Source organism: Mus musculus, chromosome 8, assembly GCF_000001635.26.
Source record: "Mus musculus strain C57BL/6J chromosome 8, GRCm38.p6 C57BL/6J".
Classification (NCBI taxonomy): Eukaryota; Metazoa; Chordata; class Mammalia; order Rodentia; family Muridae; genus Mus; species Mus musculus.
In genome coordinates, this window is record NC_000074.6 from 29,532,795 (window position 1) to 29,557,327 (window position 24,533).

The window sequence follows — 24,533 nt, forward strand, 5'->3', positions numbered from 1 at the left end:
TAAGCACTACCACCTTCTTGTGGAGACAGAATGATCTTCAAAATGTACAAAGTAGAACATACTCTCATTTTTAGAAACCTTCAGTATTATATCAAATCAAATCAAACCTTGGTTTTGTTGCTGCACTTCGACTCATAAATGCTCTTAGTCCTGCTCAGCACTGAAAATGCAAGACTCTGGTCCAACAACTTTGTGCAGACTTCACTACAGCCTTCTGTCTTAACTGGCATGCTGCCACTTCTCCCCTTTTTTTTAATTTTAGAGAAAATTTCCTTTGTGCAAAGTATTAAAATACAATTGCATTTTTAAAATGAAATCATAGGTATATGGTTGCAGTCATTAAGTAAACTCTGTTAAATGCTATATATTAAAGAGAAACATCAATGAGGCAAATGTATGAGTGAAGTCACTCCTGAACTCCCCCAGTTCATTGATTATCACAACCCACCAATCTTTTGGTCCTTTTCTGGTACAGTATTCTGTATCCCCATTCTCTGCATCTGATTGGACCCCTGGAATTTTTCTCATTTTCACTCTAGACAAATATATATCATTGGCTGCTGCTTTGGTGGTTCACCATCTTTCTGGGTGTCCGTTGTTAGTGTCTCCACTTCTCTTATACAACATTTCTTTTTTTTCCTGCTTTTAATTTTTATTGGATATTTTCTTTATTTACATTTCAAATGTTATCCTCTTTCCTGGTTTCCACTCCAAAAATCCCCTATCCCCTCTCCCCTCCTCTCTCCCCCTGCTCACCAACCCACCCACTCTGGCTTCCTGGCCCTGGCATTCCCCTACACTGGGGCATAGAACCTTCACAGGGCCAAAGGCCTCTCCTCCCATTGATGACTGACTAGGCCATCCTCTGTTACAAATGCAGCTAGAGCCATGAGTCCCACCATGTGTACTCTTTGGTTGGTAGTTTAGTCCCTAGGAGCTCTGATGGCACTGGTTAGTTCATATTGTTGTCCCTTCTATGGGGCTGCAAACCCCTTCAGCTCCATGAGTCCTTTCTCTAGCTCCTGACCCAATGGTAGGCTGTGAGCACTTTGTCAGGCACTGGTGAAGCCTCTCAGGAGACAGCTATAACAGGCTTCTGTCAGCAAGCAGTGTCAGGCAGCTAGATCAATGAAATAGAATTGAAGACCCAGAAAGGAACCCACACACCTATGGTCACTTGATTTTTGACAAAGGAGCTAAAACCATACAGTGAAAAAAAAAAAAAAAAAAAAAAGACAGCATTTTCAACAAATGGTGCTGCTTCAACTGGCAGTTATCATGTAGAAGAATGCAAATCGGTTCTTATCTCCATGTACAAAGCTCAAGTCCAAGTGGATCAAGGACCTCACATAAAGCCAGATACACTGAAACTAATAGAAATTGCAGAAGAGCCTAGAGCACATAGACAAAGGGGAAATTTTCCTGAACAGAATACCAATAGCTTATGCTCTAAGATCAAGAATTGACAAATGGGACCTCATAAAATTGCAAAGCTTCTATAAGGCAAAGGACACTGTCAATAAGACAAAATAACAACCAACAGATTGGAAAAAAGTCTTTACCAACCCTACATCCAATAGAGGGCAAATATCCAATATATACAAAGAATTCAAGAAGTTAGACTCCAGAAACCAAATAACCTATTAAAAAATGGGGTACAGACCTAAACAAAGAATTCTCACCTGAGGAATACCGAATAGCTGAGAAGCACCTGAAAAATGTTCAAAATCCTTAGTCATCAGGGAAATGCAAATCAAAACAACCCTGAGATTCCACCTCACACCAGTCAGAATGATAAGATAAAAAGCTCAGGTAACAGCAGATGCTTGCAAGGATGTGGAGAAAGAGAAACACTCCTCCATTGCTGGTGGGATTGCAAGCTTGTACACTCTGGAAATCAGTTTGGCAGTTCCTCAAAGAATTGGATATAATACTACCTGAGGACCCACTAATACCACTCCTGGGCATATACCCGGAAGATGCTACAACATGTAATAAGAACACATGCTCTGCTATGTTCATCGCAGACTTATTTATAATAGCCAGGAGCTAAGAAGAACCCAGATGTCCCTCAACATAGAAATGGATAAAGAAAATGTGGTCCATTTACACAATGGAGTACTACTCAGCTATTAAAAACAATGAATTTATGAAATTCTTAGACAAATAGATGGAACTAGAAAATAGCATCCTGAGTGAGGTAACCCACTCACAAAAGAACACACTTGTTATGCACTCACTGATAAGTGGATATTAGCCAAGATGCTTGGAATACCCAAGATACAATTCACAAACCACATGAAGCTCAAGAAGAAGGAAGACCAAAGTGTGGATCGCTCAATCCTTCTTAGAAGGGAGAATAAAATACCCATGAAAGAGTTACAGAGACAAAATGTGGAACAGAGACTGAAGGAATGACCATCCAGAGACTGCCCCACTTGGGGATCCATCCCATAAACAATCACCAAACCCAGACACTTTTGTGGATGCTGCCACTTCTTAACCTTGTGTAGTTACTACTCAAGACATAACAATGTTGTGTTTGTTTGTTGTCACTTTCCTCTGTGTGCATCAGTTCTTTATGTCTCTTTAGTAGAATGCTTGTTTGTGTGGCTCCTTACAAATAAAATTTCTTATCTGATTGAGCACATCAGTATTGACCAAACACTATTGTCAAATGATCTAGACTCAAGTAAGTTCTTCTCCAGAAAGCTGAACACTTTAGAGGCCTTGGGAAATTACTCAAAAGTTTAGCATCATTAAAATCAATTCTCCCATTATTCACAAGTGAGGTGACCTTTTAAAAATAACCTTGACGCCTCAGTTTGGTAATCTGAAAGTAAGGTGGCACATTTGTCTGATGAGAACATTTCAAGGATTTAACTCAGTTCCAGCAACCTGAGAAGGGTTTGATGGGTCCACACAGCTGAAATCTCACTGCACCCTTCCTGATTTGCCTTGCTGGTAGGACTGTGGGATTCACCGGAAAGGTCTATCACCTCCTATCTGCTGGAGTCCACACCCTGGAGAGGTACACAACTTACAAACCTCTGTTCTCTACAACTGAAGCAGGATTCCATTCTTTAATAATCACTCAGTTGCTTAAAGGAGCTTAGACACTCAGTATATCTGAAAGACAACAGTATGCTTTCAGGCTATGAATGGAACCCTAGCAGGCAAAAACCAGGAAAATGTAGCAAGGACAAGGATTTAAAGGTTGGAACAGTTTGTTCCCGCCCACTTGAGGTGCACCCTATGAAATTTCTCAGCATTATCTACAGGGGCATTCTCTTTCTGGGTTCTTACACATTCTTTCTGGGTTCCTGCTTTTGTAGCTGGGGCTTCCAGCTGCCTTGTCAGCTGAGGACTTGGAGGGAGGGATTAGGAAGTGGGAATCTGGATGTTGTTTATCATTCATTAAAGTTCAGTGAATAGGCTCTCTTCTACTTCTACCAATTTAGTTAATCTACCCCAAAATCAATAGACAATCAATTCTTTGAGGGCAGCTTTGCATGCTAAAAAGGAACATCATCAAGCGTTGGTTTTTATGCATACATATACACATATTTTATATGAGTGTATGGGTAAACATATTTACATCAATCCACCTGGGGCATGTACACATAGAAAAAAAACCTGTAATTTCCCTATATGGTATCCAGTTAGAGAGATAAAGTATTTTTAAATCTCTCTAAGGCTTAGGGACTCTGTAAGAGACACAAAAACAAAATAGTATAATAGCTTCCTGGTTCTTTATTTCTCTAACTCTAGTAATTGTCTTTCCCGAGCACATCTGGAGAACAGGCTTCTGTGGCATGTGAGCAAGTAGGTCTAGCCTAGTGTCTCATTCACTTTCCACAGCCTGAGGTCCAGGAATCTGAACTCTTTATTGTTCCTATCTACCTATCTTTTCTCATTCCTCATTCCTGCCTGCCTCAAAGTACCTATACACACTTTTGCACGTGGATATCCAAGCACAGTAATTAGCCCTTCCATTCATTCTTAAGGCCCTCACCTTTCTAAGATTTTATGCAATAAAGAAGTTATGAAGAAAAATGAGGGGAAAGTTTAACATGCTGTGACATGTCCAGATTTTCCCTTAAACTCAATTGATCATCTCGTGCTTTAGAGAAAGTAGTCAGTCCGCCTTTCGATAAGCCTTGGCCTGAAATGCTTTGTTTCTCCTTAGAAGGCTGATGCTTAAAATTTCTGTTTATTTGAGCACTTAGCTATTCAGAATATATCCTTTGATTACACTAATGCTTGACTATGGTCTCCAAAAGACACATCAAAGATACCCTTGTGAAGAAGTTTTGCTGGTTTAGTTCCATGATTCCTTCCCATTTAAAGTCTAAGTATCAAAAATTCACCTTTCCCCACACAAATGCAAGGACCTTCCTGATAGAGACTCCTATTCCCCAGGACTCATCACAGTCAACTTATGCACACCAGGTTTGTCAAAATGGATAGGTAGACCCCAAGAAAGCACAAAGCCTTTCATTTATTCCTAACCCTAGATATAAAATAATACCCGGTGTAGCTCAGCTGATCGGAAACCTGTCTCAACAAAAAGATATGTTTTTGTCACTTTCTCAACCAGATAAGACTGGTATCAAGGTTTCTGGGGAATTCAGTGCAGTTTTTCAATTTAAACAACTGCTCATATCAGTGAAGTCTTGGTTAAACAAATTCCCAGTGAAGCAAAAGATAAGGCCAATCTATTAGTATATTAAATGGAAAATTTGTTGCAGTATTATGTGTACCATGGGAAACAAAGAGAAAGGCAAAAACATCTGGGTGTGATCCAATAATTAGCCATTAGTCAGTGCAATTAATAAATTCTCCAGACAATTACCTTGATGCAAATAATTGTTCAGGCCCAGAATTATGCCGTTGGTCCATGACAAAGATCTCAGACACAATTTTTTCCTGAGTTACTTATGTTGGCCTGTGCAGAACAGTGACTGGGCATCATACTCATAGGCAAGGTGTGTCATTGCTGAAGTCTGACTCTCCAGAGGGCCCTTAGGGTATAGAAAGAGGCAAATCAACAAAAGCAATTGGTGGAAAATGGAATGACTTATTGTGCTCTCCCAGTGATAGCTTAAATTATAACAGCATTCCTCTTTAATAAGTCTCATATTGAAGTTGAGCTATCAAGTACAATAATTGAATACAAAATAAAAGCAAAATTAAGTAAAAAAAAATGAGCTTAACTATCAGCCAAACTGAATTTGAATTTTACTCTTGACCTGATTTGGTCTGCAGACCAGAATAAGCCACGGAAAACAAAAGGTTTAGTGATCTCTAAACTTGGAAATTGTACGTCTAAAGAACAGATTCACCTTTGCCTTCATCTCAAGGTCTCTAAAGGTGTTTCATTAATAAAGCAGGGAACACACCCCTTTGTGAGGCCTTCTGACAGTCTGCCAAAGGACAGCATTCCCCAGCAAAGCAATTGAGAAGCAGAGTCCTGAGTCTTGACATTAATGCCTTTGACCCTTAACCATAGCTTGGCTTAAAGACACTGTGTTTGCTGATCATCCCCTGGAGAACAACTACAGCAGTCATTGTGATCATAATTCTGCTACAATGAAAACATAGATATGTCTATAGCATTTAGGTTAAAAAATTAATGGAATCCCACTGATTTCCAAATGAGGTCTCTGATGTCCATGGAAGGAAATCCAATTAGAAGAACCCGAGAGTCACTGCTGGGTGAGTATTGTGTTGGAGTCATGAGATGTATGCAACTGGGACCCTGTGTCCTCACACTTCTGTTCCCTGAATTCAAGGTGACTTCAGTACAGACTGTGTCTTTCTGCTTTTACTTTCTCTTTCTTGGCTCGAATTCACTGGGATCTCGCATAATGGCCTTATGTTAACAAACTAGTACTTTGAATGAATATTTATTCTTGTATTATATCCCATACTTTTGGACACAATGTCTATTTAACCAGAGTCATCAGAATTTATCTAAAATGGTGCCCACATTCATTTCCTTTATAGAAAAGATGATGGGGTTTGGTTACAAGATAGATTTTTATATCAAGTAATAAATTTGCTGATATGACATAAGCTGATGATTCACAAACTGACAAAGGACACCCAAATTTCAATCATGTTATATATTTAAATTTTAATGGATTTATTTTATGTGTATAAATATTTTGCCTGCATGTGTATATGTATACTACAAGAATGCTCTGTGCCCACAGAGATTAGATAGAGGTTAGGTTCTTGGATTCCCTCCAACTGGATTTACAGATGGCTGTGAGCCACTATGTGGGTGCTGGGAACTGAACCCAGGTCTTCTGAAAGAGCAAGAAGTGTTTTTTAAGCACTGAGCCGTCTTCCCTTTCTATACTTAGAAACAGTAACAACAACAACAGTTGAAGAAAACAGAGGAAGATAAAAGGGACAGAAAGCAAGTAAGAACAAATAGAAAAATATCATCATAAGGTTCAGAATTATTCTATAAAATACTTATTGTAATTACATCTAGATAAATGCACAGACTATATTGTATATTTACAAGGTTTTATTCTCTGGCTTATGCTTTTTTAAAAAAAATCACAAGAAAATATTAAGAAAACAAAACCAACCAACCAGCCAAACAAACAAACAAAATACTACCCTGACTGCCAGTCAACATGACAACTTAACATGAGGAAATTTTTGAGCTTTGAGCAGTCCGTGGCTGCTGAAGAAAGAACCAATTCTGCTTTCTTTCTCATTTCCTTTCAAGGTTGAGGCCTCAATCCTAATTGTTAGTTCTAAGGACATACAGATAATTAGGACTATAATAGTTAAGCATATTTGGACAGACCACAGACAAACAGACACACACACACACACACACACACACATACACACACTTCATATATGATGTACTATGTACTATGTAATATATAATATTTTAGGTTTTAATATATATTAAATACTAAAGATTAAGTATATTATATATTATATAATATATTAACTATATATTAATATACATAAAATTCATGTATATTGTGTATATATACACAGAAACATAATACACTGCAATCATGTATGACATCCTCAAATTAAAACAATAAGAAATTATGAAGTATAATACTGAAACTAGAGGAACTATGAAGAAGTTAGTGAGGCATTCTGTTTAGATGTGAGAAATGCACAGTAGTGCTACCCAGACTAGTTCGATGCCCTTGCCTTATCACAGTAGGAACAGTTTGGAGCTAGACCACATCAGTGGTGCCTGCTTTCCATCTGGTCACACAGCCTCATGCAGTGCAGTCAGCAGGATGAAGCTGCTGATGAGTCCCGGGGAAGAGGCAAGTGACTGCACTCCATTTCACACTTGCAAAATCAAACACAGAAGTGGGCCAGACCCGGAATGTTATCTACTATCAGAAATGACAAGATAATGTTTCCCTTGGTGTTTCTCTCTTTTTATCTTTTCCTCCCCCATCCTACAAAATAATTGAATTAAAAATAACAACAACCTACCCTGAATGACAGTGATAGCATCGATTGATGTATTTTTATAACTTCTGGGAAGGAGACTTATGTCAGGTACTGAGAGTTCCCTGGGCATTTGCTAGGGAGCAATCCACAATGACAGGGGGGGGGGGGGGGGGAGAATGGTTTTTATAGATGGCTTTTGCTAGCTTTTTTTTTTTTTTGTCAGTAATGATTGACAGGACACTTCAGCTACGATGATGAGAACATTTCTTTCTTACCACTTCTGCAATGGCAACTGAAACTTCCAGGCATTCAAGCATTTAAAATTACTTATCCTAAAGGACTTTTCATTTTGCTGAGGATGAGAGTAAGGAAAGGTCCTAGAAGCTGTCCCAGAAAAACTGAAGGTGAACTTTCATCCTCTCTTAAGTAAATCGTGCAACGCTGTTTAAAACTTGGAGAGGATATCGAAGGTGGAAATGAGGATAACTTTTTGGACCTCATACAAGCAATTTAATGCTAATTAACTTTTTCTGTGTTATCCATAAAACCAAGATTCTAATAAAATACTTTCAGATTAATAAATGTTAAGTTATATTTACTGATATAAAGAAAAATGGGCAGGACAAAAAGAGGCAGCAGACAAAGCCTCCTCCCACAGAAGCAATGACTTTTGACACATGACACTGTAGGGACCAGTGCTGCCACGGAAGAGAGTGGGAGCAATGAGAAGTAGTGAACTGGACTGAAGAGAAGGCTAGCCCCGGGGCTCATTCATCACTTTCATTCCTACCTCATGCTTATGGTGCCAATATCTTTGTGGCTTCTGCCAGGGAAACCTTCTAATATCCACAGAGACAAATCCTTCCCATGTAATCATGCACATACATTGTGGGCTCCAGCTTCAAGCTCCATTTGTTCTTCATTATAGGTTTCCACACAAATTTTTCCTTTCCTTTCCTTTCCTTTCCTTTCCTTTCCTTTCCTTTCCTTTCCTTTCCTTTCCTTTCCTCTCCTCTCCTCTCCTCTCCTCTTCCTCTTGCTCTTCCTCTTCCTCTTCCCCTTCCCCTTCCCCTTCCCCTTCCCCTTCCCCTTCCCCTTCCCCTTCCCCTTCCCCTTCCCCTTCCTCCTCCTCCTCTTCCTCTTCCTCTTCCTCTTCCTCTTTCACTTTCTCCCCTCCCCTCCCCTCCCCTCCCCTCCCCTCCCCTCCCCTCCCCTCCCCTCCCCTCCCCTCTCCTCTCCTCTCCTCTCCTCTCCTCTTCTCTTCTCTCCTGAAATCTTGCCTTGAATAATTTCTATTCATCTATATGTTCTCAGTTTACATCTGCTTTATAAGAGTAGATGTTTCTTGACCTGATATGTAATTTGATTTTTTAGGTTGTATCTTAATGAACTCTCTGTACTCCAGTCCTTCATCAGAACACACACTGTAAATTTAATTTCTAGTTTAACAATTTTCTACTGCTACATTTTTATTTCTTTTATACTACATGCACACACACAAATACAGATACACAGACACAGAGAGGGGGGGGGAGAGAACTACTTCTGTAGATGCTACATAGTTAATTAGTTATTTGGATGAAGAAGTAATGTGACAATATATCAGTCATAAACAGAAATCTGATCATAAGAACAAAGAGAGGGCATTGGGTTGAACCAGTTGAGGCTTGTCTCATAAATCTCACCAACTGTTTATCAACTCAAGTTAAACACAAGGATAGAAGGAAACAGCCTTTCCACAGCTGGAATACATATTGTCGCTTGCTATGCTAGACCTACTTTCTAATACAACATCCTAAAGGGGAAGGCATAAGAAAGAAGGTAGGAGGCAAAGGGTGCAGATCAGCAGACCCTGTGTTACTGTGGTACAGTGATGGAGTGGTAACTGAGTGCCTCTAGGCTTATTCTCCAATGTCATTCTGCAATTTAAACTTAGAAGCCATTCTCTGGCACACAAGGAAATCTCTAGAAGGTGCCTCCAATATTTTTGCTAATTTTCTTGCTACTTTATTTTGCACAACTGAAGACCAGTTGTGATCTAAGCCAGGAATTTTGGAGCAATGTTCATATTTCATAATTCACATTCTGCCACATATTGGTTCAAAATGATGTGGTCAGACATTTTTCTTTTCAATTTTGAGAGACATAGTGTTGAGAGCAAAAGATTTCTGGGACACTTTCTTCTCCAAACTTCCAATAGTGCATCAAAAGCTTGGGAATCTGCATGACCTGGGTTGTCTCAGATATATTACAGACATTTTTAAAATCTACGTAGAAGAACGCTATTCAAACATTCATAGAGGAATAATCTCTTGTATACTGTGTGGAAGCATCACCTGTCAATAAAAAGTAAAAGGCAGGAAATTCATGAGGAAGAGGAGGATGAAAAAGTCCACAATTGTGCATATATATGTATATGCATGTACATATATGATATAAATATACATATATCACATAAATACGCATATATCAAATAGAATTGATTAAACATATGTATTGTAACTATATATATCAATGTCTATATCTACAGAGAGATGCAGAGAGGGACGGGGAGAAAAGAGTTGAGATGCAATGGCATTGGTTTTATAAAATGCAATAATATTGTTGAATGAAACATTCTACACCCTTTTGGAGAAACAAGCCACCCCTTGGGGAGAAGTATTTAATCACGGAAGTTGTTATTTCATAGTCATAAAGCAGAGTAGACTGACTGTTAATTGGTTTTATAATTGTTTTTAATTTCCCTTTAGATATTACATTATTTCTTTATTGCTTGAACCTAGATTGGGGAGTGAAACGATCTTGATATCCCCCTACATTGGTCATTGGCTTTAATGTTGGTTTTGGTCATTTTGTAACTAGCTAGTAAATTGGTATGATTTGGGTATGAAAATTCCCTCAAAAGCTTATCCTTTGGGGGCTTTTTCCCAGTGTCAGCAAGCTGTTCAGAGGTGGGACATTAAGGAAACCTGTGTATGATGAGGGCTTTAACTATATCAGTGTGTATATCTATTAACAGTTTCTTAAGAATAGTCTATTGGGGTGTGTGTGATACCAACTACAGTGCAGAGCTCAGTTGGTGGACTTGGCTACTGAGATGATCTTATTTGTGGTGTTCTGTGTGTTGAATAATTAGGCATTCGTCATTCCCATTCCTTCACCTCTCTGACTATCACACTGTGAGCAACTCTCCTCCATGTTGCCTCTGGCTTTGATTCTCTGCCTGCCCACAGCTCCAGATGCCATAGAGACAAATAATGATGGAAGAAAACTTCCAAGACCACAGCAAACACTCCCTCCTTTGAGTTGGATATCTTGGGGATTTTGTCACAAGGATAGCTTGCTAGCAAAAGTAACCCTTCACCTGCCAGTTCCTATCTGAGTTTTCTCCTGCACACACAAATATCTAGATCTACAGATGTGATACTTATCAGTTGGTAAAGCACAACCCATACAAATTAAGCTGGAAATCTTGGTGTTAGCTGGATTCTCTAAGAAGGGAACTGTGTTTCTTAAAGCCTACCAGTGTTCTCTTTCACCTTTAAGATTTGTATATGGTAGCCTTTAAATACCAGGGATTGCTTGAAAGTGGTAAATGAGAATGTATATGCTGTTTTCCTTCTAATTATGAATCAATTCTTCAAGGTCCCAAGCTTTTGAAAGAAGTTCAGCGGGGCGCTTCATTCTAATCAGTCAGCTCTGCTAACCAAAATTCTTTCTTGGCTCTCAGTAAACCACAAAGCTTCTAGGAAGGACTTCTCACTTAAAAGGTGAGAAATATTTCTCTAAATCTGTACTGAATGTAGTAACATGCAGATAAATGTGTATGTAATATTTTAATAAGGGGAGTAGATTTTGTTTCCCTTCATTACAGCTCCCATTCATGCTGGCCTGAATTTAGAGCACAGAGTAAGTTGTTAAATTACATTTAATAATAGAGCAGGGCGTTTAATGTACATTAATTAAATATCAGCAGATGGTAAAGGGAGTCCTTGCTGAGTATGAATAAAGAGAGAGAGAGAGTTCTAACTGCCATGTAATTAAGCTGAACCTGCAGAAACAATGGAGGTGCGATTACTTTTTTATTAACACATTATACTTACATGTGATGTGGAAGAATTTAATTACTCTGCAACACTTATTATGTTAATCCAAGTTGCACTCACGTTGAGTTGCTCTCTGTTCCCAGTAAACACGATGGAGCCGGCTGCCTCATGGCATCTGAGCACTCTGATTGTCATGTTGTGTGCAGTGAAGGATGTTCTTCAAGTTTCTACATGCCTCATGTGTGACAATGTGACTGGCATGCACCTGCAATTTCTGTTACATGTTTGGAATGAGTAACACTAAATCTTCAGAGAATAGAAATAGTGGCATTTTTAGTGCTATTTGCCTATCTTGGACATGCTACAATTGGTATTACCTATTTAGGAGCCCGACTTTATGAGCACACTTGTCCTCTGAGGGAACACTTCTTTTTCCCCAACACTGATTAGTTAGAACCGAGATTTATTGCTTATTAGGAAATTGTTATGCCTACTGGCCACTGAGATATATTTTAAATTTGTTGATAATGAGAATTAGCTTTCCTTTTCTGTTCATGTTGGCCTAGCTTCACCAATGTTTACATGGAACTCCCAGGGATTTGAAGATGTTAGTTGAATTAAAATAATAAATATTCATAGTAAATGTTAGGGGCAGGATTATAACTAATGCAAGTCCCTGTGATTGACACAGACCTTAACTAATCTAGATATAGAATTTGAAAACTCACCCCTTTAAGATAATGTACGCAAAACCAGCCTTTCTGATGAGAGGAAAATTGGTAATTCTCTACCATTCTTAGTTTTTAAACTTGGAAAATGTCTTGACAAACTGATAAGGAAACTATGCAGATAAGTACTGCTGATGGCTACCCAAAGCTAATTTACCCAAAACCTTTCTCTTTGCTATAATATGACATGGTAACAGGTTCTTTGTCCGGTCTCATATTTCTCAAAGTTCATCCTTCCATATTCAGATCGTAGCCCGTTGCAGGAATTTCCTTGTCCAATTACATTAGGGCAGTGGGAGGCTTGTTATTGGACAGGAAAAGGGAGGCAGATCAAGGAGTTGAGGAGACAGAGAGAGAGAGAGAGAGAGAGAGAGAGAGAGAGAGAGAGGTCTCAGGAGGAGAGAGAGAACCAGAATGGAGGCCCACGTGGTGTTATCAACAGGTTAGAATAATTGTGTTAAAGCTTTTCATTTGGCTCTTCATTTAGCTCTGAAATTATGATATTGGCATCTTGTAAATTGTGTTATTATTGAGACATAAATCTGATTGGCTAATTAAGCATTAAGAGTCTTGATTGTACTGAGTAATTAGGTGTTGAGATGGCTAACCAGTGGTGCATGGGGCGTTTCGTGAAAGCGGGAGGAACTCTGGGGTCCCAGTCTAAGTGATAGTCAGGTGGGAGCCAGGTGGTCTCACAGGGCTGTCAAATTGGTGGGCCAAGAGACTGACTGAGTGAGATCACCTGGCACAGGGGCTAGCTCTAGAGAGTTGTGGGCAACAGCAGGAGTGCTGGAGCATGGCCTGGCCCCCTTGAGAGTTAGTGGTTTCATTTTTAAATATTTCCCTATCTTAATCTAGACTCTGATGTGTCCAAAGACAGACATAACTCATGGAATCATAGTAAAATCCCAAGATGACTTTGATCTATACTCAGCCGTAGCCTCCTCCCACTTAACTCAAGTTGTGCTACCAGACTTTCTCATATGAATTAAAGACAATACACTTATTTTGTCTTTTTCTCATAAATTGAGGTCTATTTGGGGGGTCCTAGAAGTACTGGCTTGCCCAATTCTAAATAATCTCAAAACCAATAGAACCCCCTAACTGACTTTCTAGGATCAAAATTCAAATAATTTTTTCATGGGCCAGATAGATGTCTCAGAAGGTAGATACTTAGAAGCCTGTTAACCCGAGTCCAATATCCAGAACACACATGGTGAAAAGAGAGAACCAACACTGAAAAATTGCCCCCTGAACTCCACACACAACTTTAGAGCACTCCTCCCCATCCCACCCCCACCTATACACACAAACATATAGGTACACATAAAATGAATAATCTAATTAAGGATTTTTAAAATGGCTCCCTCACTTATGAGTGTAGATACTGAGTGACTTCTGTTACGAAAGTTGTAAAGATAAGTATAAGGCAAATTAGGTCTAAGAAGAGGCTACTTACCGAGTCAGCCAGCTGGCCCATGGAAAAACATTTGACTTTTGATTCTAGACTGTGAGTTAAGAATCTCTCCAGACCTTGACATTTTTCAGTCTTGAGTGATGTTTTACAGGCTTAGAATTCCATCACTTTCATTTAGATCCTCATTGAAATTCTGTTTGGAAATACATGCCCTAGAACCAGAGCTACCATGTTTTAGGAATAAAGAAAAACAACTGATCATACTCAATATCTTTTAGATAGTAGTAAGAAAAAGTCATGGTACTTACAGAGCTAGCAGAGCCACTCACTGTTCATGGAACCTTATATATGTTACTTGACCTTTATATTTAATTTTTCTTATATTAAACCAAGATAAAATGGTGAGTGCCTATAGTCTTCAATACTCCAAAGACTTAGAAGAGCTTGAAATCTGGGACTGAGCCTAGCCTGGGAAATAGCAAGACCTTATTTCTTAAATATGCAGAAAATCACTTGATGAATAAGTAAATAAATAAAGATACCTCTTAATATCTTACATGGTACATGGATTAAAGAAAAAAGATGTCCAAATTTTTTGCAACCTAAAATCCACAGTATAAAGTTCTGATTTTAAACAAGCACTAGTTAGCTGTGTGACCTTGGAATTTTTTTTTGTGTGTGCCTTTTTCTCAATCCAAAATCAGAATAATAATATTATCTTCCTTATAGAGTTGTTGTATGAATACAATTTTCAGAACCAAAGTATACTCTGTCTTCTGTGGATTATACAACAATGGGCTCAATTGATAGCAGTTAAGAAAATAATTAAAATATTTGCATCCATATTGAACACATGAGACAGTTTTCTTGTCTTTAGTCTCTAAATAATACTGATAACACCTATTGTAGCTTTTACATGATGCTACTCATTATGCTACTTCTCATTAATGATCATGGCATAGTTTTATGTGTTTAAGGAACTCACATATGCATAGACATTTAAATGTTCATGGATACTGCTGTATGAAAGTCCTGGAAGTAAGATTGCTGCCATGGACTGCGAGGGATGTCTTATTGGTAATACTGCACAGAGAACAAGCCACATATGTGTTTTCTGTTAGTACTTGGCACAGAGTAATCACTGGAATAATTACATAGAAAAACTAAGACAGTAGCTTCTAAATGTCTAGGTCCTAAGTACACTTTAACTGGTATTTTGTCATTTCTAACAACAGCTGACCTTCAGAGATAGCCAGCTCTAGTAGGACCGGAAACTCCCAAAGAACAGAAGAGAGTAGAGGGAGTCTCAGAAATTCATATCAGCAAACCTGTAAGAAAGATTTAAAGATCAAAGGTTGCCAATATTTGTTATTTATAATTCTAAATGCTGTGGTTTGAAGAAAATATGTTTATTTATTTTTAATTCCTCCCAGGAGGGAGATTTACAGAAACATTCTTACTTCCCAATTTTAGCTCTTTTATTAGCAATATTAATTATACATAATGATTGGCTTCATTAGGGTATTTTCATTCATGCACACAATGTATTTTGATCATAGTCTCTTGTCTCCCTTCCTCTTAAATTAATCCCCTTCCTCACCTCAATAGTTCTACTTCTACTTTTTTGACTTCCAGAATCTGAGCATGGTTTAAGTCATTAGAACCTGGAATTAAACAACATTTGCTCCCAATTCAACTGTAAATAGATCTCAGCCTGTGCATCCTTCTGGATGAAGTTCTGAGGAACCAAGCCCCTGGTAGCATTCAGCTGCAAAGGGAGTGAGATGTGGCTGGAGTTTCCCATCAGTCCTTATCACAGTATAGCACCAGGTCCCTGGCTCGATGCTGAAGACAGTGGCCACACTTATGCATAGCACTATTGCTTCCTAGAGAAGTCCCTTTCACCTCAGACGATCTCACTCTCTATGACCACTTGTAGCACAATAATGCTAAAAGTCAACGCTAGATTTCTAAATTGAAAATATTAACTTGCCTTCCGCTCGACTCGAGACTCGAGCCCCGGGCTACCTTGCCAGCAGAGTCTTGCCCAACACCCGCAAGGGTCCACACGGGACTCCCCACGGGACCCTAAGACCTCTGGTGAGTGGATCACAGTGCCTGCCCCAATCCAATCGCGCGGAACTTGAGACTGCGGTACATAGGGAAGCAGGCTACCCGGGCCTGATCTGGGGCACAAGTCCCTTCCACTCGACTCGAGACTCGAGCCCCGGGCTACCTTGACAGCAGAGTCTTGCCCAACACCCGCAAGGGCCCACACGGGACTCCCCACGGGACCCTAAGACCTCTGGTGAGTGGAACACAGCGCCTACCCCAATCCAATCGCGTGGAACTTGAGACTGCGGTACATAGGGAAGCAGGCTACCCGGGCTTGATCTGGGGCACAAACCCCTTCCACTCCACTCGAGCCCCGGCTACCTTGCCAGCTGAGTCGCCTGACACCCGCAAGGGCCCACACAGGATTCCACACGTGATCCTAAGACCTCTAGTGAGTGGAACACAACTTCTGCCAGGAGTCTGGTTCGAACACCAGATATCTGGGTACCTGCCTTGCAAGAAGAGAGCTTGCCTGCAGAGAATACTCTGCCCACTGAAACTAAGGAGAGTGCTACCCTCCAGGTCTGCTCATAGAGGCTAACAGAGTCACCTGAAGAACAAGCTCTTAACAGTGACAACTAAAACAGCTAGCTTCAGAGATTACCAGATGGCGAAAGGCAAACGTAAGAATCCTACTAACAGAAATCAAGACCACTCACCATCATCAGAACGCAGCACTCCCACCCCACCTAGTCCTGGGCACCCCAACACAACCGAAAATCTAGACCCAGATTTAAAAACATTTCTCATGATGATGATAGAGGACATCAAGAAGGACTTTCATAAGTCACTTAAAGATTTACAGGAGAGCACTGCTAAAGAGTTACAGGCTCTTAAAGAAAAGCAGGAAAACACAGCCAAACAGGTGATGGAAATGAACAAAACCATACTAGAACTAAAAGGGGAAGTAGACACAATAAAGAAAACCCAAAGCGAGGCAACGCTGGAGATAGAAACCCTAGGAAAGAGATCTGGAAACATAGATGCGAGCATCAGCAACAGAATACAAGAAATGGAAGAGAGAATCTCAGGTGCAGAAGATTCCATAGAGAACATCGACACAACAGTCAAAGAAAATACAAAATGCAAAAGGATCCTAACTCAAAACATCCAGGTAATCCAGGACACAATGAGAAGACCAAACCTACGGATAATAGGAATTGATGAGAATGAAGATTTTCAACTTAAAGGGCCAGCTAATATCTTCAACAAAATAATAGAAGAAAACTTCCCAAACATAAAAAAAGAGATGCCCATGATCATACAAGAAGCATACAGAACTCCAAATAGACTGGACCAGAAAAGAAATTCCTCCCGACACATAATAATCAGAACAACAAATGCACTAAATAAAGATAGAATATTAAAAGCAGTAAGGGAGAAAGGTCAAGTAACATATAAAGGAAGGCCTATCAGAATTACACCAGACTTTTCACCAGAGACTATGAAAGCCAGAAGAGCCTGGACAGATGTTATACAGATACTAAGAGAACACAAATGCCAGCCCAGGCTACTATACCCGGCCAAACTCTCAATTACCATAGATGGAGAAACCAAAGTATTCCACGACAAAACCAAGTTCACACAATATCTTTCCACGAATCCAGCCCTTCAAAGGATAATAACAGAAAAGAAGCAATACAAGGACGGAAATCACGCCCTAGAACAACCAAGAAAGTAATCATTCAACAAACCAAAAAGAAGACAGCCACAAGAACAGAATGCCAACTCTAACAACAAAAATAAAAGGGAGCAACAATTACTTTTCCTTAATATCTCTTAATATCAATGGACTCAATTCCCCAATAAAAAGACATAGACTAACAGACTGGCTACACAAACAGGACCCAACATTCTGCTGCTTACAGGAAACCCATCTCAGGGAAAAAGACAGACACTACCTCAGAGTGAAAGGCTGGAAAACAATTTTCCAAGCAAATGGACTGAAGAAACAAGCTGGAGTAGCCATTTTAATATCGGATAAAATCGACTTCCAACCCAAAGTTATCAAAAAAGACAAGGAGGGACACTTCATACTCATCAAAGGTAAAATCCTCCAAGAGGAACTCTCAATTCTGAATATCTACGCACCAAATGCAAGGGCAGCCACATTCATTAGAGACACTTTAGTAAAGCTCAAAGCATACATTGCACCTCACACAATAATAGTGGGAGACTTCAACACACCACTTTCTTCAAAGGACAGATCGTGGAAACAGAAACTAAACAGGGACACAGTGAAACTAACAGAAGTTATGAAACAAATGGACCTGACAGATATCTACAGAACATTTTATCCTAAAACAAAAGGATATACCTTCTTCTCAGCACCTCACGGGACCTTCTCCAAAATTGACCATATAATTGGTCACAAAACAGGCCTCAATAGATACAAAAATATTGAAATTGTCCCATGTATCCTATCAGACCACCATGGCCTAAGACTGATCTTCAATAACAACATAAATAATGGAAAGCCAACATTCACGTGGAAACTGAATAACACTCTTCTCAATGATACCTTGGTCAAGGAAGGAATAAAGAAAGAAATTAAAGACTTTTTAGAGTTTAATGAAAATGAAGCCACAACGTACCCAAACCTATGGGACACAATGAAAGCATTTCTAAGAGGGAAACTCATAGCGCTGAGTGCCTCCAAGAAGAAACGGGAGACAGCACATACTAGCAGCTTGACAACACATCTAAAAGCCCTAGAAAAAAAGGAAGCAAATTCACCCAAGAGGAGTAGACGGCAGGAAATAATCAAACTCAGGGGTGAAATCAACCAAGTGGAAACAAGAAGAACTATTCAAAGAATTAACCAAACGAGGAGTTGGTTCTTTGAGAAAATCAACAAGATAGATAAACCCTTAGCTAGACTCACTAAAGGGCACAGGGACAAAATCCTAATTAACAAAATCAGAAATGAAAAGGGAGACATAACAACAGATCCTGAAGAAATCCAAAACACCATCAGATCCTTCTACAAAAGGCTATACTCAACAAAACTGGAAAACCTGGACGAAATGGACAAATTTCTGGACAGATACCAGGTACCAAAGTTGAATCAGGATCAAGTTGACCATCTAAACAGTCCCATATCACCTAAAGAAATAGAAGCAGTTATTAATAGTCTCCCAACCAAAAAAAGCCCAGGACCAGATGGGTTTAGTGCAGAGTTCTATCAGACCTTCAAAGAAGATCTAATTCCAATTCTGCACAAACTATTTCACAAAATAGAAGTAGAAGGTACTCTACCCAACTCATTTTATGAAGCCACTATTACTCTGATACCTAAACCACAGAAAGATCCAACAAAGATAGAGAACTTCAGACCAATTTCTCTTATGAATATCGATGCAAAAATCCTCAATAAAATTCTCGCTAACCGAATCCAAGAACACATTAAAGCAATCATCCATCCTGACCAAGTAGGTTTTATTCCAGGGATGCAGGGATGGTTTAATATACGAAAATCCATCAATGTAATCCATTATATAAACAAACTCAAAGACAAAAACCACATGATCATCTCGTTAGATGCAGAAAAAGCATTTGACAAGATCCAACACCCATTCATGATAAAAGTTTTGGAAAGATCAGGAATTCAAGGCCCATACCTAAACATGATAAAAGCAATCTACAGCAAACCAGTAGCCAACATCAAAGTAAATGGAGAGAAGCTGGAAGCAATCCCACTAAAATCAGGGACTAGACAAGGCTGCCCACTTTCTCCCTACCTTTTCAACATAGTACTTGAAGTATTAGCCAGAGCAATTCGACAACAAAAGGAGATCAAGGGGATACAAATTGGAAAAGAGGAAGTCAAAATATCACTTTTTGCAGATGATATGATAGTATATATAAGTGACCCTAAAAATTCTACCAGAGAACTCCTAAACCTGATAAACAGCTTCGGTGAAGTAGCTGGATATAAAATAAACTCAAACAAGTCAATGGCCTTTCTCTATACAAAGAATAAACAGGCTGAGAAAGAAATTAGGGAAACAACACCCTTCTCAATAGTCACAAATAATATAAAATATCTTGGCGTGACTCTAACTAAGGAGGTGAAAGATCTGTATGATAAAAACTTCAAATCTCTGAAGAAAGAAATTAAAGAAGATCTCAGAAGATGGAAAGATCTCCCATGCTCATGGATTGGCAGGATCAACATTGTAAAAATGGCTATCTTGCCAAAAGCAATCTACAGATTCAATGCAATCCCCATCAAAATTCCAACTCAATTCTTCAACGAATTGGAAGGAGCAATTTGCAAATTTGTCTGGAATAACAAAAAACCTAGGATAGCAAAAAGTCTTCTCAAGGATAAAAGAACTTCTGGCGGAATCACCATGCCAGACCTAAAGCTTTACTACAGAGCAATTGTGATAAAAACTGCATGGTACTGGTATAGAGACAGACAAGTAGACCAATGGAATAGAATTGAAGATCCAGAAATGAACCCACACACCTATGGTCACTTGGTCTTCGACAAGGGAGCTAAAACCATCCAGTGGAAGAAAGACAGCATTTTCAACAATTGGTGCTGGCACAACTGGTTGTTATCGTGTAGAAGAATGCGAATCGATCCATACTTATCTCCTTGTACTAAGGTCAAATCTAAGTGGATCAAGGAACTTCACATAAAACCAGAGACACTGAAACTTATAGAGGAGAAAGTGGGGAAAAGCCTTGAAGATATGGGCACAGGGGAAAAATTCCTGAACAGAACAGCAATGGCTTGTGCTGTAAGATCGAGAATCAACAAATGGGACCTAATGAAACTCCAAAGTTTCTGCAAGGCAAAAGACACTGTCAATAAGACAAAAAGACCACCAACAGATTGGGAAAGGATCTTTACCTATCCTAAATCAGATAGGGGACTAATATCCAACATATATAAAGAACTCAAGAAGGTGGACTTCAGAAAATCAAATAACCCCATTAAAAAATGGGGCTCAGAACTGAACAAAGAATTCTCACCTGAGGAATACCGAATGGCAGAGAAGCACTTGAAAAAATGTTCAACATCCTTAATCATCAGGGAAATGCAAATCAAAACAACCCTGAGATTCCACCTCACACCAGTCAGAATGGCTAAGATCAAAAATTCAGGTGACAGCAGATGCTGGCGAGGATGTGGAGAAAGAGGAACACTCCTCCATTGTTGGTGGGAGTGCAGGCTTGTACAACCACTCTGGAAATCAGTCTGGCGGTTCCTCAGAAAACTGGACATAGTACTACCGGAGGATCCAGCAATACCTCTCCTGGGCATATATCCAGAAGATGCCCCAACAGGTAAGAAGGACACATGCTCCACTATGTTCATAGCAGCCTTATTTATAATAGCCAGAAGCTGGAAAGAACCTAGATGCCCCTCAACAGAGGAATGGATACAGAAAATGTGGTACATCTACACAATGGAGTACTACTCAGCTATTAAAAAGAATGAATTTATGAAATTCCTAGCCAAATGGATGGACCTGGAGGGCATCATCCTGAGTGAGGTAACACATTCACAAAGAAACTCACACAATATGTATTCACTGATAAGTGGATATTAGCCCCAAACCTAGGATACCCAAGATATAAGATATAATTTGCTAAACACATGAAACTCAAGGAGAATGAAGACTGAAGTGTGGACACTATGCCCCTCCTTAGATTTGGGAACAAAACACCCATGGAAGGAGTTACAGAGACGGAGTTTGGAGCTGAGATGAAAGGATGGACCATGTAGAGACTGCCATAGCCAGGGATCCACCCCATAATCAGCATCCAAACGCTGACACCATTGCATACACTAGCAAGATTTTATTGAAAGGACGCAGATGTAGCTGTCTCTTGTGAGACTATGCCGGGGCCCAGCAAACACAGAAGTGGATGCTCACAGTCAGCTAATGGATGGATCATAGGGCTCCCAATGGAGGAGCTAGAGAAAGTAGCCAAGGAGCTAAAGGGATCTGCAACCCTATAGGTGGAACAACATTATGAGCTAACCAGTACCCCGGAGCTCTTGACTCTAGCTGCATATATATCAAAAGATGGCCTAGTCGGCCATCACTGGAAAGAGAGGCCCATTGGACTTGCAAACTTTATATGCCCCAGTACAGGGGAATACCAGGGCCAAAAAGGGGGAGTGGGTGGGCAGGGGAGTGGGGGTGGGTGGATATGGGGGACTTTTGGTATAGCATTGGAAATGTAAATGAGTTAAATACCTAATAAAAAATGGAAAAAAAAAAAAAAAGAAAGAAAATATTAACTTAACCTGACTCGTTATTGGTTTTCAGCTCTGAAAGTGGCTGCGCCTGCATCTTCTCAGACCATTTGGTTTGTGATCCCTCACCCTTGTACCAATATTCTTTCTATTGTTCTCACCTGAAACAGTGTTGGGTTCAACTGTGTGGAATTACCTCAAATCATGCCTGGAAAAATGGAGTTGTCAAATCTCAAGTGAATCTTGCCCCAATGCCTCATGGAGGTACTTCTTCCTGAATTTTTTTTTTTTAAATAAAGTGTACTCACAGATAAGCATCAGCCTTTACAAACTTATGAGATAGATGGGGCTATAGGTGGCCAGAGGCTGAGAATAAGTTATGTCTTGCTTTCTGCTTCTTTAAGAACCCCAAGGTCTCATTAGGACATGTGGACTCCTCTGCTGAAGCTATTGTCCCTTCTTTTGTTTCTATGAAAATTTTGCCATTGAAATGACTTCCTCCAAACGGAGGCTGGGAAACAGAGAATGATGTATCCAATGTGCCCATTACAATTCTAAATGAAGCCCCTCCTTCTAAAAATACTCCTAAGAAATCAGCCTTCAAGTATTAAATGTTAAGATACAGTTAATAATTCATTTTTATTAATACAGATAATTCCTTTGGGTCATTTAAAATGTATATGGCACTGAAGTAGGGACTAAGCCAACATAAATTCATTTCTCCAAGTCAGCTTTAATAATTTTCTTGGAAACTAGATAATCTAAGCAACTTAACATACTGAAGTGTGTGTACAGGTGCGCACATGTGTGTGTGTGTGTGTGTGTGTGTGTGTGTGTGTGTGTGTGTGTAGGGAGTTAAAAACAATGTTTCAATCTGAAAATATAAAACAAAATAAAGGAAAAATCCCAGGAAAACCTAGCTATGAATAAATTTACAATGGCCTTTAAAAACTGATAAAATTTGGGAAATCTACACACCTAGAAACAAGAGGGAACATTACATTATATATCTGGCAGTCTTCTACTCTGGGCAGAAGGAATTCTAATTTTTCTAATTCTGGGACCTCTATCAGACATTACAGTTTCTCATCCTATTTTATAGTCACAGAAAGTGCTTTCATCATCAGTAGAGAGACCGAAGCTCACTCTTGGACAAAGGTTCTGAGGTTTCTAGCGGGGTACTTTCTATGGTATGTAGGCCAACAAAATCACATTTCTGAAGTGCTATGGAATGAGGCATTGTTTGTAGCCAGGTGAGCATCTTGAGTATCAGGCAATTCAAAGTGTGTGTGTGGGGGGCGGGGGGGGGGGGTGAGTAGTGGGAACACACACACAGCCTGAAGGTTGTCATAGGCTGGGTCCAGCCTTGCCTTCTTGTCTCATTAAATATTCATAGAGCTCTGTGTATTTCTATCTACACAAGGAGAGGAAACAATGTCAGAACTTCTTTCCTAAGCCTAGGACTGCTTGAAGCAGGGAAGATGCCAAGCTTCAATCATGGGGAGTGTCCTGTTTCAGTCTGTTTGGGAGCATTGCAATTCTACTATTTCTCTCCAGAAATGGAATACAGTTTCTTCATTTAAAATGTGAGTATAACTTTCATATTGGGCCATGTTAATGATATTAAAAACCTGATATACAATTATTATAGAAATCTTCCGCCTTTCTCCTTGAAACTTTCTGTAGGTTCATTATTCAAAACATCTCAAAAAAAGAAAAAAAATCAATTTCATGCTCTTCGGTGCAACATCTGCACCTACATAAGAATGCATTATCCATTGCCTCAGTTCCTTCTTTATTCTTTATAACCAGGTGTCAGCCCTGTGGCCAAAAAGACTTGACTCCATTATGAACCAGACTTTCCATTTACCCTCTCCAAATCACCCAAAAGCTATAGATAAAAAACCTAACCTTCACCACCTCCTCACCCTTAACTGTCTCCCTAAGTGCACTGGCCTTTCTTACTTCTGTGGCATTCTGCTGTGGATAGCCCGGTTGCTGTTTGCATTTTGATGGTAATTCAGCTTCCCCAACAGGGGGCTACGTGGGAGGAGTTGTAAATCAGTACTCAGGACTTCATGTGACCCTTGTAATGAATAAAGAAACCAATCACTGGATGAGCAGGTGGGCCTTCCAGGTCGGAGAGAGGAAGAGAAGAGGCAGGAGAGGGATATGGGCTTTTGGCCTGGATCAGCGGGAGGGCAAGATGCAACTAAACGTGGTCCCCCATTTAAATGGTCAGGATTCACCACGGGAGGATGTATATTTAATATGGTTTACAAGATTTGGATTCTAGTTGTCGCACCCAGCAATTGAGTTACCTGTTGATTCTGAACTAAGTTTGTTTGTGTGGTGTTTTCCTTCACATGGTGACTTGACAGGGTTCCAGAGAGAAAGCCACAGTGTCAAAGAATGAGTTTGCAAGAATTGCACCCCAAAAGGCCGTGGGAGTTTGGAAGAGTGGGGTTGGCGTGGTAGTGACCCGCCAGTGAGAATTTAGCGAGCTGGGTGGAGAGATTTCAGAGCCCTGAGTCAGAGAGTCTCCACAAGATGGA

General features: G+C 39.7%; 1 pseudogene; it reads right to left on the minus strand.

Annotated features, from left to right (window-relative positions):
• Gm29816 (predicted gene, 29816) lies at window positions 265–611 on the minus strand (annotated as a pseudogene).